Source organism: Halichoerus grypus, chromosome 3 (genome assembly GCF_964656455.1).
Source record: "Halichoerus grypus chromosome 3, mHalGry1.hap1.1, whole genome shotgun sequence".
Taxonomy (NCBI): Eukaryota; Metazoa; Chordata; class Mammalia; order Carnivora; family Phocidae; genus Halichoerus; species Halichoerus grypus.
This window is the reverse complement of record NC_135714.1, coordinates 105280002-105297565: the sequence shown is the minus strand read 5'-3', so window position 1 is coordinate 105297565 and position 17564 is coordinate 105280002. Positions and strand designations below refer to the sequence as shown.

The window sequence follows — 17564 nt, the reverse complement described above, 5'->3', positions numbered from 1 at the left end:
AACACGCTGGCAGTTAACCCAAACATCCAGTTCATCGAAAAGTTAGATTTTGCATTGTAAATTCATAAATTGGCCTGTGAAAAAGTAATGCCTCATCCCTTAAAAATTATAAAAGTAAGACTCATATGCTCCTGCCCCATCATCTCTGGATGAAATAATAAAATCAAATATCCAAATCTGTTCAATGGTGACCCCTACCAAGCCTCAGGATGGTAGGTGCCTCCACCAGACAAAGGGCCAGGCTTGACCTTATTACTTCCCTCAGCATTTTCAAGGTACTCCATGGAATCTAATTCTCTTCCTAGTTACAGGAACACACATTTATGCACAAAAGGACAAAATCGTTTTCCAATTAATATCTTAAGAAACTTAAGAAACAGGTATGCTTTGCAACACTCTCAGTGAGGGGCTAAGTTCTAGGAGATCTTAGGGTTGTGACTTATTTCTTTTTAAGTTTATTTATTTATTTTTTAGTAATCTCTACACCCAACATGGGGCTTGAACTCACAACCCTGAGATCAAGAGTCCCATGCTCCTCTGACTGAGCCAGCCAGGCGCCCAGGTTGTGATTTAAATCAGTATATTCTAATTTTCTTTTCCAGTAGAGTACATTTCTTTTATCTGTCTGTAAGAATTTTATGTAACTCCCTCTTAGTTTCACCCTGGTAAGAGCTTGGATCCATTAATGCTAAAGATGGTTGCCGAATATATCTTTAAATTACAGAGGTTGAACCATATGACGTAGCTATCACTTAACCATTTTTACATATAAAATGAACAATTTCATAAGTACAAACTAACACAATGAAAAGTTCGGAGAGTTTCTGGTGTGCTAAGACATCTCTAAGCAGAACCTTTCCTTCCTCTGGGGGCTTTCACTGTTCCCCTACAAGATGCCTCTAAGTTCCTTTAAACCCCATTGACGTCACATGTCAATCCCCTAACTGCCTTGAGAAGTTTTGTTTCGGAGAAACCATAAAGCAGAAAAATCCAGGCTTCTTTCAGGGGATAATGCCAAAACCAAAGGAAATAACGAGGAAAAAAAAAAAAATAGTACCTTTTAACTTGTGAAGGTAATAAAAACGTGTTCCAAAGTGTAAACAGTTTAAGACACTATAATACCTGCTCCCCTACCTCAGCAAAAGAGTTTGTTCCATCTCTGCGGAAGAAAATCTCTGTGAAGACATTATAGGTGATTTAACTTCCAAACTAGTTGGGTCCTGTACGATCTGCACCAAATTGTATTTATGGACTTCCATAAAGTGAAAGCTTCAAAGACGCTTCACCTAGGTCCCCAGGCTGGGCTGGTACTGGGGCCAATGAAAGCAATGCCTGATCCCTTAATTCGCAGGGCTGTGGCGGCTCCCCAGTCTCCCCTTTCTGCTGCCCCTCCCCGCCACACTGGGAAGTGTAAATGGAAGGATTTGGTTTTATCTCCCAGGAGGCAGAGTACAAAAACTCCGTATGAAAATAAAGTATACGGGGATAATGTGCTTAGTCTATGGGGAGGTAAATGTTTACAATACACGCTCACTGCAGATCCTCCTCTTCCTCTTCGGGCTAGCATCCAATGGTGCTGATTACGGTCACCTAGGCCTTCTTTCTCGACAGCACAGAAATAACTCATCTTGACAAGGATATGTATGAGAGGATGCATATTTACGTAGACAGACATGCTCATAAGAACATGTGCACATAATCCTTTGTCTCTAGGCCACACCCATTCTGGCCAGGATCATGAAGGCTTAGTTCCTGTTCATAGAAAAGACAACAGCAAAGAAGGTAAGAGATCTGGCTTTCTCCAGATGAAGGAATGACCATCAGTGGCCACTGACGTCACAAAAAAAGATAGAATAGTTACTAGTCTGATCTTTGGAATTATTCTTCCTAAAAAAGAAATAATAAAGGGCGCCTGGGTGGCTCAGTCATTAAGCGTCTGCCTTCGGCTCAGGTCACGATCCCAGGGTCCTGGGATTGAGCCTCGCATCGGGCTCCCTGCTCTGTGGGAAGCCTGCTTCTCCCTCTCCTCTCCCACTCCCCCTGCTTGTGTTCCCTCTCTCGCTGTCTCTCTCTCTCTGCCAAATAAATAAATAAAATCTTTAAAAAAAAAAAAGAAATAATAATAACCTTGACTGAATTAGATCAATCTCTAAATCTAACTACCAGTTCACAGAAAATGGAAAGGGACAAAGGAACAAAAAGTAGGGTGCACAGGTTCAGATGGACGTAAGTGGGTAGATATGTTGGTGGCAGCATATGGAAGTTCTTTTTAACCTCTGGACAAACTAAATGCCCAGAGCTTGGATCCATCTACAATATCCCTGCCATGTGGGCATTCCTTCACTATCTCTAGAGCTATCTCCCACTTGGGCAGACTTAAAATCACCCCTGTATTTCTTCCTTTTATTGAGCAAAATCCTGCCTCTTTTTGTGCTGGGCATGTCACAGTGAACACGGGTAGGTTGGCCATTGGACTTCCCAGAATTCCCTTCCCCCTAGGATTCTGGGTTAGAGTGGCCAGAAGAGGACCTTGGGCAAGATTTTGAGAGGCAGAGTGAAGTCTTCAGTCCGATGTGGTGGCAGAGAGATGCAGAGGAGCCTGGAAGGTCCCAGTTGAACTCACTCTCCTCTACTCCACATTTAGTTTTCCTTCCCAGTTGTGAGTCCCACTGACCCACAGTGTCCCAAGACCAGGTCCTCAGTCACAGACCCTCTGTAGCTCACCAGAGGCAACAGCTTCCCAAGGACAGTCCACCAGCACCCCCTTCACAGTCCTGCTTCAGCAGTTCCATGGGCTGGTCTTCTCAGATCTCCCTGCAAGCTCTGACTTGCCCACCTAGGTCAGTGCTTCACTCATTTCTTAAAGGAATGACTCCTCTGATCCTCCAACTCCCCTTTCTGGACCTTTCTTTCCCCTGATCCTCCCACAATTGTGTAAAGTTTAATTCCTATAATAAATACCTCAGCCCACACTCAAACTGGCACTGCTTCCCTGTGGAACCCTGTATGATACACCTTTGTCATCTACTGGACCTGGTTCTGCTTCCCAGAGCCTGTCACCGTTGACAATTCTAATCCTGCTACAGGAGGGCCTGCCGAGGACTGGAGGATTGCCACGGTTCTTCACTGTCAACCTCATTCCTTCTGGCTATCACACCTAGCACTTCAGGGTTTCTGCTGGGTTACGGTTTCAACCCCTCTCACATCGGGTCACTCTCCTAATAAGACTGCATGGGGCATTTGATCAGTGTCTTTTGTTTAATTGGAGCTCATTTATTCCAGCTTCTTGAATCATTATTCCTAGTCCCTTATTCTACACATTCAGTGTTTCTTCCAAACAGTCACATTTGACCAGTATGCTTTCATATCTTTATCTAACCCATCGACCCACAGGAAGCGGCCAAGGAAAAACTGTTGCTGATACAGATTTCTCTTAAGGAGTCTTTTTTGCATATGACGGTCATGTCCAAGTTTTCATATGACCCCAGGTAAATTAATACCTAATCTAGGAGACTTGGTCAAATTAGATAGTGCAAAGGTTAAGTAAATAGAGATATGCCACCAGTGGTTTTAAATCTAGGAAAATAGTGCATCATTGAAAATAGGGACAGAAACAGGCACCTGGGTGTCTCAGTTGGTTAAGCATCTGACTTCTTGATTTCGGCTCAGGTCATGATCTCAAGGACCTGGGATCAAGCCCCATGTTGGGCTCCATGCTCAATGGGGAGTCTGCTTGAGGATTCTCTCCCACCCTCTGCCCTTCCCCCCATGTGCACGCACTCTCTCTCTCTCACAAATAAATAAATAAATCTTTAAAAAAAAAAAGAAAATAGGGATTGAGAGTAGGGCACACGTTCTTACATTGTATGCAAGATATCCAAGATGATACATTTAATTTTAGATGCCTTAGGTTGGAGGTATATGGATGGATACCCAAGCAGAAGACGGGCATTTGCATAGAGTGATATTTGCATACACAAGGGTAAATTTACTCTTTAAAAGATAATAAATAAATAGGTAGAGATAAAACTGGGGGAAGCCAAGAATAGTATGTTAGTAATGTCAGTGTCATATGAGCATATGATCTCCGGAAGCTAGTAGCTGCTTCCAGCACATTACCATCTACATGTGAAAAGTTAAGATAGGAGAACTACACCAATTTGTATCTCCATTACTAGGAACCACCTGGATAGTTAAAAACCACATGACTCTGATTCTCCTATTACTTCCCAAAGCCCACGACTGAGCAGAAAGATTCTCTTATCTTACAGAGACTATAATAAATAGGAGGTTAACCCAAATTGTAGAATACATTTCACCTAATTTTACCCCTTCGCTGGAATGGGACTTCTCCCCCTACATAAATGTCTTTAGATTTTGACCAACATATGGACAGACCTTCAAGTGAGACAGGAAACAATCAAATGGCCATCATCTGGGGACTGGTTGAATAAACTCTGCAGGTTTCAAGGGGATGAGAATTATGTGTGTGTATGCTGCTAAGGAGTGACTGCTGAGATAAATGGTATAACATTGTTTTTTTAAAAAAGTGGAGGAAAATGTGTATATTAAGCAAACATTTATCTAAAAAAGTGGAGGTGGGGGAGACACCAATATCTATGTATACTTGCTGCTATAAAAAAACAGAAAGATAAGCAGTGAAGTTTTTTAAAAATTACTTACAGAGGAGGGGAAGACAGCAATGGAGGCCAAACTTCTCTGAATACACATTGTTTTACATGACCTTAAAACAAAATTAAATAAAATTTAAGATATCTACACTACAACTCTAAAGCAAAATGAAACAAATAAATTTAACTACCTAGGAAGTTGGTAGATTGTACAGAAAAGAATTGGCTAAAAAACAATAGTTTGACTGTACATCCCTAGTGGCATATACTCTAAAGATGAAAAGGTGAAAGATAAACTGTTTTTGATAATCATACTTTAATAATAATGATTTATATTGTTATTCTGAAATACTATTACTTATATATAAATTTATATAGAAAGACAAAACAAATAAGGGTCAGTAAGAACTCATTATTTAGTTTCTCTTTAAAAAGAAAGAAAAGGAGGAAAGGTGGGAGGAGGAGGAGGGAGGAAGGAAGGGGGGGGCGACAATTAATCCAGCAGCAATAAGCACCCCTCACATCCAGGTTATGGTCTCTAAACAGTACCATTTCCCGTAAAAGTTCCTTGGAAAAATGCCTAATTCTAGATTTAGGGACAGAAATACACAAGATGAGCCTAGAACATCTTGTCATACCAGAAAATAAGAAAGCTGTTGATAACGGTTGAAGGACTCATAAGTCCAATGTGAAGAGGTTCCCACTGGCCAAAATGGGACAATTTAAACATTGATAAGAAAATGCATGAAATAAAGAACAAATATATTTAAGCATCCGTAAGTTCATTATGATACTTTAAACAAATGAAGTGACAAAGTTTGGCTGATGTTAAGAAACCAACTCATTGAGACTAGTTTAAAAAAAAAAAAAGAGCGGCAGAGGTGGTTGGGAATAAAGTATCTATCTGGCTTTCCCCATGCAGACTATACATCAGGATAATCAAATAGTTGGTATAGGGAAAGTATTCCGGCAAATAAACTAATAAGAAATAATAGAATATCACAAATCTAGACAATGGTCTCCAAAGCTGCCAATGTCACAAAAAGAAGAGACAACAGTACTATGCCCATCTTATGAAAAAGAGCGTGTTTCTTAAGCCATTATTTATTTAGCAATACTTACTGAAATATTTATGGATGATATGGTAGGACATCTACCCTTTCTTAAAAATAGTCTAGGAAGGGGGCTGGGAGACTGAGAAGTAGGTAGAGATACAGGTGGAATAAAATTGGCCATGAGTTAATGATTGTTGTATCTGGGAGATGGTAAAGGGAGGTTCGTTGCACTATTCTCTCTACCTTTGTGAATGCTTGAAATTTTCAATAACAAAATTTTGTTAATTGTTGAGGTTTTGAAGCCCAACTCCCTGTATTTGAATCCCAATTCAACTACTTTATAGCAATGTAATCTTGGGCAAACTACAACAAGTTATGTGACCTCTCTGCAACTTGGCTTCCCCATCTGTACAATAGGAAACTATACAAAAAGTCGCCATCTCAATGGGCTATTGGGAGAATTAATTGAGGTAATATGTGGAAAGTACCTAGAATAATTCCTGATATACAGTAAACACTTAAATGGATCCACAAAATTAGATGAGAGCTTCTGGGCCTTCAAACCCTTAAGATTGGCTCATGAGAAATTATTATTCTTTCTTCTTAGTGAGGAACATAACAACAATCCAACAATCTCTTTACCCCCCCCACACACACACACACACAATAGCTAAATAGACAACACAGATTGACTAATTTTTTCAGTTTTCACCATTTTGATACCCCTCTGGTGCTCCTAAAGGAGAGCACCACATCCTTATGTCAACTCCCAAAGGACTGCTCTCTTTTCTCTCCCAACGCTACCTCCAGGGCTAGCCCAAAAGTCGTCACTGACACCTTTAGTGGTAGTGTAGTTCAGCAGAAAATGCAGTGGAGTAGAGTCAAAAGCCCTGGATCTTCATCAGTCTCTGCCATTGAATAGCTGTCCCACCTTGGAATAATGGTTTGGTCTTTCCAGAACTTGAGTAACAAAATACTGCCATCATCTTTGGAACTCTTGCCTTAAAATTCCCTTTGGAGACTATTAGAAAATTATTTTGAGCATCTCTTGTTAATAGCAAATCTTCAGCCTTTGGGGGTAAAATCATAATCATACATAGCCAAGATCATTTGAATGAGGTAATAATAAAGCTGTCTTTGGCTTGAAACCAGATGTAACTATTAAATTTCTTTTAGGAATTATATGCTGACTTTTAAACCCCCCCCTCCAAAAAAAAAGGCAGTGACAGAATTCTCAGGTTACACATAAATAGTTTCTTCACAACATGTACGCCTTAGACAACTTTCCTTGGGTGATATTTGCTAATTTTTCTTTAAACCAACTTCATTTCTTTTAAACCTCATCTTAAGCAGAATCATAGTCATAACATCTACAAAGTACTTGAGGCTGTGAGTTTTGTCTTTTGTACAGATGTAGCCATAGAGGTCAATTTACAAGTCAAAAATCATCAAATTCATATTTCAATTAAACAGTTTAAAGAAACTCAATACGCATAGGAACCAGATCAGTTGTGTTTCATCCTCTGTCAAATGGGGCTAACAAGAGTGTATCTACCTCATAGGGTGGTTTTAAGGATTAAATGAGTAAATATATGTTAAGTATTTGGACAGACTAGCTCATAATAAAAGCTATAAAAGGGTTAGTGACTAATGTCCCTATTAATATTTCAGGTTCCAGTTTTCAAAAATTAAATGTCTCTTGTTTAGTTCCATTTTTCATTCATCCCTCTTATCACAAACTGATTCCTATCCCTGAGCACACACACATACCCAAGGTTGAAAGGCTCTTAAAGTTGTTTTCCATGTTTGGGTGGGCATTTTGATCCAGAGAGACAAGCTTACATGCAAATAAATTACACCCATCAATCAGCAAAAAATTTACTACACACCAATTATACCCAAATCGATGCATTAGGAACTGTGGAAATACAAGAAAGGAAAAGGTACAAGCCTCATCCATGAGGAGTTTCCTGGTTGAAGAAGAGAAAAATTACATACGAGGTTGGATGACTGTTTAAGGAAGTACACCCTGGGTGCTAAGTGAGCGGGGTAGTGAAGGTAATTATATGACATACTTAGCAGAAGAACAGGGCAGAGAAGTCCCTGGGGACCAGAATAATTCAAAATTCTTTCAGGGAAGATAGACTTGAGCCACAGCTGAAGGGCTGAGTAAAGGGAAAAGTAGGGACAAGGGCATGAATGAGGGAAGGAGAGATTTTGAGTGGATGCTGGAAGACCACATTGATGAAAGCAGAAAGCCCATATAAAGAAATATTAGGAGAGAAAGTTAGCAAAGGCATCGATACTCTGGAAGACCAGCCTTAAGAATTTCAACTTTATCTTATAAGTGATACAAAGGTAATTGGGTTTTTGAACAAAGTTTTGATATTAGTAAAGTGGAATTTTAAGAAAATTTCTAGATTTGGGGTCCACAGAGCCTGCTATGGCTGAATTATTTGAGGATATGGGCATTTGTGATTCCCTTCGCTCCCGTTTTCAAGAATTCTGTGATCCATTTGCCTGTGTTTACCACACCTTTCGTTCATATAATCCCTCAGATTTGAGTTCACCTTTCCAAAACAGAAGATTGAGGTAGCAGGCATGTAATTTCCCGAAAACTAAATCCATCCTGTACTCAGACCACGTGGCCAAGTGATCCTTCCAAACTGGGTACCCACAACTCCCCAGGCTCTGGAACCTCGAGAAGAGAGACACATCCAACCAAACGCTGTCTCTCTTCCTTTCATAGAGAGTTATAGAAAGAAAGAAATATTGCTTTTTTCTTTTTCCCTTATACTAAATTTTTTCTGATTACATCAATAATACATGCTTGTTATCAAAAATTCAAATATATCCAAACATAAAGGAAGAAATTATCTGGAGTCCCTGAGACAAACACCATTCATATTTAGAGACTCACTTTTTAAGCACCTTATCACATACACATATATTCTGTAATTTTAATCATGGTATTGGTAATGCCTTGGTAATGTGAATTTCTTATCACTTAGACATTTTGTTTTCTTTCAGCTTTCCTGTCTCCTCTTTCCCACCCCTTAATCCTGCCCTCCCCGCACCCAGCTTTATATACCTACTATATATATTCTGTAATTTTATGCTTTTTTAAGCATATTAAACATATACATAGGATTTTTATTATTATTGTTAGATTTATAAACATAGTATCCATTACCTATACTTCTTTCTATCATATTTTGCCCACTAAACAGTGCATCATGGAACTTCCTCCAAGTTAAGTGACATTTAATTCACTTTCTTTAATAGTTCATGAAATAAGAATAATTCGTATTTATTGAGTGCTTACTATGTACCAGGGACTGTTATCATGTAAGTTGCTTATGTTACTTAATTCTCACAAAAACCTTACAAGATTGGTATTGCTGTTGTCCTCATTTTATGCATAAGAAAACTAAGCCATAGAAACTTAACACCTTTCCCAAGGCTGTTCATTACACATTTAAGATGAATATAGGGATTAAAGCTCAGACAGCCTGATACTAGAGCCATGCCATTAACTTTTACATGATTCAGCTTAGCCAGGCATGATGGGGCTCCCAACCAGTCCCTCACTAATGGGCATCCTCTTGATTACAGTTTTTTGCCACTACAATAATATTTCAATAACTATACTTCAACATACATCCTGATCTATCGGTATTTTATTCTTTTCATACAACGGATTTTAATGGGGACGTACTCTGTGCCGGGGACTATTCTAGATGCTAGAGTTCTAGGCATAAGGGAATCAAACACACTCTTTGTTTTCATAGAATTCATATTTTGATGGGAGAAGAGAATGAATGAATGAATGAATGAACGAACAAATGACAAGAAGAATAGGAGATAATGCCATTAAGTCATAAACAAAAAATTCAAATAGGGTGATACAACAGAGAGGCACTTGGTGATATCTGTGGTATTTTTTATATGATACAGATCTCCAAGTGTGAGACTGCTGAGTTGTACGATATGGTGTCATTTTCTTTAAATTTTAATACTTGTTGCTGCTTTGCTTCCCAAAAGGTATATTTCTAATAATTCTCATTTCCAGAATAGTGCACATTTAAAAAATAAACTTTGCTTGTCTTCCTTTTTAACTCACTAGAAGAACTTTAAAAAATGTTTCCTTCTCTGCCAACTATAATGACCTATTTCAAAATCAAACTACATAAATGTATTTCAGCTATAAGGTAAACATAAAAAATTACTTTATATTACCTTGTGTATTTTTTTAAAACATATATGTGGCTATTCCTATGAAATCGAGAACCTGCATCCTACGGACAATCTCAAAGGAAACATGCACTTGTTGGTGAAGGTGAACATGGAGACTATCTTGTCTCGTGTTCTTAATACAGGTAGTAATACAGATAGTAGAAGAGTTAACATTTTCAGGAAATAGTTGAACACGACTGAGTTTTTAAAAATAGCAAGAAAGCAGGTCTAAGAGATTGAAAAGAGACTTCTTTAAAAAAAAAAAAAAAGTCTTGATAAACATTAAAAAGCAACCCTTGAGGAGCTGAGGTATTTTCAGGAGTAGCAATCAAAAGAATACCACTGAATCTACCATCCATAGCATGTGGAGCTAGATTCCCCCCCACACACACATCCCTGTTCCTTATCTTTAGGCCTGCCTGGTTATCACAAGTTCTCGGGGACCGTCATTATTTAGAGGACTCATACATATGCAACAGGTATTTCATGGGAGAAAGTGCAACTGAGTAACTTCCAACCACCCTATGATGATACAGAAAGGAGGAGAACCTGTCTTACTGGCTCTCACCAGTCCCGAGACCCCTTCCCCCATTCCAAAGAAAAGTGGGCGGTGCTCACATACTGCCTCCCTGCAAAATGCCCTGCCAAATCAGAGCGATACCTAAATCTAACCTCTCACTTTATAGGACTGCACACTTTATGTGTGCAGGAAAGCAGGGGTTTATTTTAACCATGTTTCACAAGCAAAAGCAATGGAAAAAATTCCATGCCTAATCTTTTTTTTTTTCCCTTCCCTTGAAATTTGATCATATTCCTAACTTTAGTCATACTGCCTGGTTTCCTTTCCTTAATGGAGTGAAATTTATGTCTGTGATTAGAGAATTGGCTTGGGAAAACCATTTGAGTTTTAAAAGTTATATGTTTTAACAATAATAGATATGAGAATCCTGGAAGAAAACCAGTGTGTTTTGGATGTTAATTCAGACATCATAATGACTTGCTATTTCAATCCACAGTTAGTAGGTAATGGTGGTATTAGACATATTTAAGGGGAAAAAGAAAAGTTGAGTTGAAAGTTTTCACAAGGATAGCATAGTGATAAATTTAAAATTATAGCCTAGATGTATAGCTTTCTGGCTAAGATGTCTGGGATTATTTTGAAAATAAAGAATAAGGTGCCATGAGTTAAAAGAGTAGCTTTTCTGGAAGTGCATTTACTACAAGCATGACCCTTGAACTCTAGCATTCATAGACATAGGAAAAAAGGAATCAGATGCTCCTTGCTTTATACAATAGACGTGTTCCTTGATGGAACTGTATTTTTCAGTGTATCAGGGAGAATCACTATAAATGAAATGAAGTGATCAGTCCTTGGGAGAAGAAGAGGAAGGCCTTGAAATGCCCTTCACCCAACCACAAACAGGCCACATCCTCCCACCGTGGGGGGGTGGGGGTGGGGGGGCACTGCAGGAGCTCGGGGCTCACAGCTGCACAAATCTGGATGGAAGCTCCTCTACCTTATTGCTGTGGCACTTAGAGCAAGTTACTTAATATTTCCGAGCGTCATCTGCAAAATGGGGTGTTAGCAGCACCTCACTTCAGAGGGCGTTGTGAGAATTAAATGAGATAATGTATGTAAAATAGTGAAGACACTTACTACATTTTAGTTCCTTCCTCCTTCCCACCCAGTTGTTATGCCGGCTTTGGAATAATTGAATTGGAAAAAAGGAGTCCAAAAGAAAAGAGGAGGAGGGTATGGGAGTGGAAAGGAAGAGCTGCTTGGGAGTGGTCTGTACTTAATTGGCAGAACCACCTCAATTAAAGAACCAAAGAAACACCACCCATACCTGACGCATAACCTATAGCCAACCCTCTCTTAAAGCGAGGAATTCTTGTGCAATACGGATAATTGCCTCCTAATGCTTTTAATTTCTAAGTTTTTTCTAATCAAGGATACCCATTTACTTACATGAAGCTGCTCTGCAGTTTAGCGATGCTATAAATGTATTGTTTATGTCATTCATTTCAATACTGCTCATTTAAATGCTATGGGCCTATGATAGTGCTTTTCTCAAAACGAGTACTAAAAACAATTTTAACAGCACAATAATCTAGGGACTCTTTCCCAGGATATCCCAAGCAGAGCAAAAATGAAAAACCAAACCCATGACCCCAAAAGTTTTTAACTTGCAAATTCTCAAATTCTTAAATATCACTATAGCATATAACATCCACCATTACGTGTAGGAAAGCACATTGGAGAAGCTTAAGTAACTCTTTCAGCTTCTTAATAAGTGAATGAGGTTAAAAATACAGGATTACAAATTCTATAAAAATATTTTCTGGCTAAGAACTTTCATTTTCTTAGACCTTTCCCTTGTCCTTTCCATCAAACTGTGACTTCTGAACAGGTCCATTTCTTCACAAGGAACCAAATGATCACTGGACGAGAGTTCTGGGCTGTATCAATTGTGATATGGGAAGAACAACAGAATCACACTGAGGTAGCTGGGCAGTTTACTCGCCGCATAGGAGGCTTGCTTCCACGCACAAGATAACATTTCAGAGCTTTGGGCCTGATGGAGATACAAATTATATGTATCATGGGCTTTTAGGATGCCTCACAAGTAGTTGAAACTGGCGATGTTATCTCCATAAATGCCAAAGGCCTCACATTATAGAGATAGGAGGCATGATGCAGTTTATCATATACCCCCATCCCTAGAACACACAGGAACTGAGAGGAAGCAGTAACACAGGCTTTAAATCAATTTTAAAGCTCGTGTCTTCTGCAGGTGTCTGTCTTCTTTTAAATAGAGATGTGTCATCGTCAGGTACATGTTGGGAAATCCATGACCTTCCTTAAGAGAGCTGTCCGATGATGAGAAAGCTGTCTTTGCTTCATTCAAGAATAAATTGCCCAATCTCATGACACCACAGTGTGAGAAGTCACTTGGCAAGGAGAATTTTTAAGTTCATCTCTTTCTTTGCTCTCCGGGGTCTCCCTGAGACTTACCTTCGGAGCTGCTGGTGCCTGGTTTTAGACACAATTTGCCACAAAGTTCTGGGGTGTTTTGGGGGTTTTTTGGCGTTTTTGTTTTTTTTTTTACATTTATTTTTAATTTATTTTTTTGTCATTCTTTTTTTTTTATATTATGTTATGTTAGTTCCCCGGGTTTTTTTTTTTTTTTAAAGATTTTATTTATTTATTTGAGAGAGAGAGAATGAGAGACAGAGAGCATGAGAGGGAGGAGGGTCAGAGGGAGAAGCAGACTCCCTGCCGAGCAGGGAGCCCGATGCGGGACTCGATCCCGGGACTCCAGGATCATGACCTGAGCCGAAGGCAGTCGCTTAACCAACTGAGCCACCCAGGCACCCTCCCCGGGGTTTTTTAATGGTAATTAAAGACCGCTGAAATCTATTTAAATAAGATTTCATAGCAGCATGGCTTTATGCTAGCTTTTCTCAAACAACTACAGAAAAAATCCATTGTAGTAAACTCCCTGCTCCCCACTTCCACCAACATCTACTCCATCACCACTGCCAGCCCCAAATTGCTTTATTGCAGTGGAATTATGTTATAATGTCAAATTGCTGTAATTCAAGTTTCCAGGCTAGAGGAAAAGCAGCACATACAGTCAGGCTTTCCGAGGTGAATTAGCAAATGAAAAGAAGTGCATGGTAGGAGAACTAAGGGAGTAAGGGAAGGAACTTTGGGTCGGGGGTGGAGAAGGAAGTAACTCCCCTTGGTTTAATTCCTGGGATTTTGTCCACTTTTGTTTTCATGGATTTCAGGGTGTTGGAGGTAGTGAAAGGATGCTGGAAAGGTGATCACCACCTGATGCCTATGTGGCTAGAAACCTTGAAAGCTCAACTCTGGCCCCACGACTTCTCTTCCCTCTGTCCCAGCTGCCTCCCGTGCTCTGCTGGGTCCTTGCAAGTAATGAGTGGCTGATAACAGGCACTGGAGCAAACATGTTTGGAAGACAATTCCTCATTGCAGAAAATAAGCTGTCATAGAATCAATAAAGCCCCATTCCTAGGAGCCTCTACCTGACACAGAAGTTACATTGTTCTACCAAATACTTCTTTGAAATGAGATTCCACTGCTACCCACCCCTTCGTTGAACAAAGATTCATTCCGAATCACTATGTGCCAAGTGGTCTGATAGACACGGTTGGGGGGGCGTGGTGGAACACAAAGATGAAGTGACAAGAAGATGGGCTCTGCCCTCCATGCTCTGGGACAGGGCTGCTTGAGGGAAAGAGAGGACATAAAATCTAACTTCTCTCTGTAGCTCTTTCTCCCCTTTAATCAAGCCCACATGTTTGACGCCAGGGAACTAAATGTGGCAAGGAGGGAAGGATTATAAAAATGTTCACTTTCATCCTACAGATATGAGAAAACAAGAACATATTGCCATTACTCGACAACTTTATAGCTCCAAATAATGGTAGCATGCAGTAAATCAATGAAGGGTTCTGCTGGCTGCAGCAAATGGGCACCTCACATGGGCTCTGGAACAGAGCTCCTGCCATTCCAGCCCAGCGCCGAGCTGCCCGTGGCCCTCGACAAGACAAGGACAAAGGCCAGGGGAAGACAGGAGGCAGGGAAGGCCCCGTCTGATCTCAGAGCCAACAAAAGCCCTCCAACCCGCAGTCCCTCTGCAACCTTCCCTCCCTTCTTAAGAAATGACAGAAATCAGGAAATACTACTTCGGCTTGCAGGCTTCTGTCCTGGCCTATCAAACCCACAGAGAAGTCCCAGCAAATTACTGGAAACTGCACTTTGAACTTAGCTTCTGGCAAAGAGCCCAGTCAAACAGAAATGTAAAAGTTCCTTTCCTCTGAGGGGCCCCTGCACTAGGGTGTCCCTATAGACACTCTAGAGCTGATTGCAACAGGTTGGAATGAGGCCCCGAGCCAGGAAAACAAGCCCTAACCAGTATGATTTCCTACTGCCTGTGTTGTTTCTTAAAAAGGTTTTTTTTGGCTTGTTCTCCCTCGTTTTGTTGGACTGGGTTACAGGCTCAGGTCCCATCGAGGAAAAGACTGGCACCATTTTCACAAAATGTCTAATCCTTGTTTAGTTCAAAAACGGCTCCATCAGCCCCACCAGTAAGTACAGTCATGTTGGGGGGCAGCTGGGGGCAGGGGACTGGTCAGGCCAGTTGCTAAGCAAATTCTCTGAACTCCCAGGGAATCAAGAAGTAATTAGCTTGTAAACCCTGCAGATATTTCTACCTCCGACAAGGGAGGCGATATTTCTCTGCCCACCAGATTTAACTACGCAGCCTTAAAATAAACCAACAACAGGGACTGTCATAGCAGGAATAGCCTCTGCAGTGCCTGGTCCATGGGCCTTTCTCCTCCATACGAGGAAACAATCACCACATGGGCCTCTTTCTAGCTCTGTTCTATTTCTCTCTAAGAAAACTCAATTTGCACAAGCAAATAAACCGACTCATTATAAAACTGAGAGGTCAACAAGAGACAGATAAAACTGAAGGTTAGGCAGCTGGAGAAACAAGCCTCTTATTCCAGCTGTAGTGGGAAGCTCCGTGGAGGAAGCAGTCAACCCCCTGGGATGTATCAGCAACCTGCGAAGCGGAGGGGGTGCACTCAACGTCCACTCTCTGCTAGATCAAACATTCCTCTCTCCAGCACTAAAACTGATTCAGATCACCGCCAGACCTGGCCAGCAGTGACCTAATTCTTCTAATGTGCGATGATTCTAACTGCTTTCTCATAATGGGATTGTTTTCCTATGACATTTGCATTGTTTCATAGGCAGAGTGTGAACAGTGCGGTGATCTATTCTTCCGATAATCTGATAAAGAAAATTCCCAAAGTGGGGTCTGTAAACCCTGTGCTCTTCCTGAAGAACTTGCGTGGAGCGCTGGAACTGTGAGCCCACGGCTTCCCCCTTCCCTGCCTTCCTGACCTCTGATTGACCCAGTTCTGCAATGATCAACAGTCAATAAGCACCACACAACTCCACCAAAAAAAAAAAAAAAAAATACTATTGGGTAAAGTCTCATTTTAGGACCCTGCTAGCTAGCCCTGCCATGTTCTTGGGAGGTTCCCATGGCTTTTCCACTTTGATTATTGATGGTGAATTCTTGCACATAACTTACCATTGGTTTCCCCCCTCCTACCTCCCAGCGGTCCTAGCAGAAGTATCGCAAAAAAAAGAACAACAAATCCAAACTTTACATAAAGTCTACAAAGATAGTGTGTACAAGGTGAATCATTCTCTCATCCATGTAGTCCCAATATGCATTTGTTAGTATTCTATCAAAACAAGTCCTACCATATATATCCCTCCCAGGCTCTGTGGCCTCACCTATAAAATAACCAAGGGGAAAATTACCTAACTCCTGGGGATGTGCCAATAGATGGCAAATGTGAGTGGTCACACCTGGCATAGAGGAGGGTCCCTATGAATAGTTGGAATTAGGAGATTCAATGCTAAATAAATGGTCAGAAGCTGGGGGCGGGGGGCCTGGTGCTTCGCAGGAGAGCCAAACCTGCCAGTGTATGAACTCCCCAAGAGAAAGGGCCAAAGGTATGAAGCAGAGTCAGGAACTGAGCTTGGTGGATATCGGAAATTTGTATATCTTGAAATCCAGTGTGCAAGAGAACCCCCAGGAGTACCTGACCAGCAAGCAGACCCCTCGGCCACCCCCACCCACCCCCGGAGGTACTGATCCAAGAGAGCTGGTCAGGCCCCAGGTGATTCTAAGGCTGGACATCCACAAACTCCCCTTCCAAAAACACCAACTTAGAGAATGAGAGGAAGAAGAGGAATCAAGAAGGGGAAGGCAGAGAGGCATGCAAGGCAGGAAGAGATGGCCTAAAAATGGAAGAACCAAGATGGTATAGCAGTATTGCAGAATGTAAACAGAAGAAAGTTTGCTAAAGGGCTGGGGGGTGGGGGGCAGCACACGGACTCCTCTGGCAAGGCCTTGACCTACTATAAGACAGGTAGGTTCCCTAGAGGGTAGAAGTAAGATTATTTTCATTATTCTGTTAAAATACTCAAACTCTCTTCAAAAAATACTCAAATTCTCTTCAAAAAAAATAATAAACAAGGAGGCAGTCTTAAATCTGTATTATGCCAATATGATGTTCAAGTGAAAATATTCTAAAACTAAGGTTAATGCCATGTTCTGTCAGAAAAGCCGCTTCACTCAAGCAATACAGGGAGTTGGCTGCTTGAAGTCCTACAACTAAATCATCAGGATCTATATAGAACTAAAACCACTCCAGGTAGACTAATAACAACAGGTTATTCATTTGTAATCATCCACTTTTTCAATTCCTTAGTTCCATTACTAACCTGAAGCATGAACATATGTTCTAAGACAAAGAGACACAGAAAGCTAGAATAACTGAGGTTGCAAAGCAGGCCTCCATTTCCATTCAGAAATCCAAGGAACCAATGAACTTCAGTGGTGTCAAATCATATGGAAGACTAGAGCCATGTGGGTGCTGACTAGCTGCAAATGAGGGGAAACTTCAGAACAGCTGCCCACCAAACGAAGTGCCAAACAAAATAATGAAAAAAGCCTTCCCCGGCCCCATCTCCACTCACTGGACCATGACCACCCTTTGGATAATAGGGAAAAAAAATCATTTT

The 17564-nt window shown here is 40.7% G+C and overlaps 1 long non-coding RNA gene across 2 annotated transcripts in view; it reads right to left on the bottom strand.

The window, feature by feature from the left end:
• LOC118540564 (uncharacterized) overlaps positions 1 to 17564 on the bottom strand; it is a 213238-nt gene that overhangs the window by 190345 nt on the left and 5329 nt on the right. Inside the window, exon 2 of one of the 2 annotated variants that reach the window (XR_013446158.1) lies at positions 4684 to 4744. The exons of the other annotated variant lie outside the window; for it this stretch is intronic. This is a non-coding gene — a long non-coding RNA (uncharacterized LOC118540564). The remainder of the gene's footprint in view (positions 1 to 4683; positions 4745 to 17564) is intronic. 2 annotated transcript variants of the gene reach the window in all.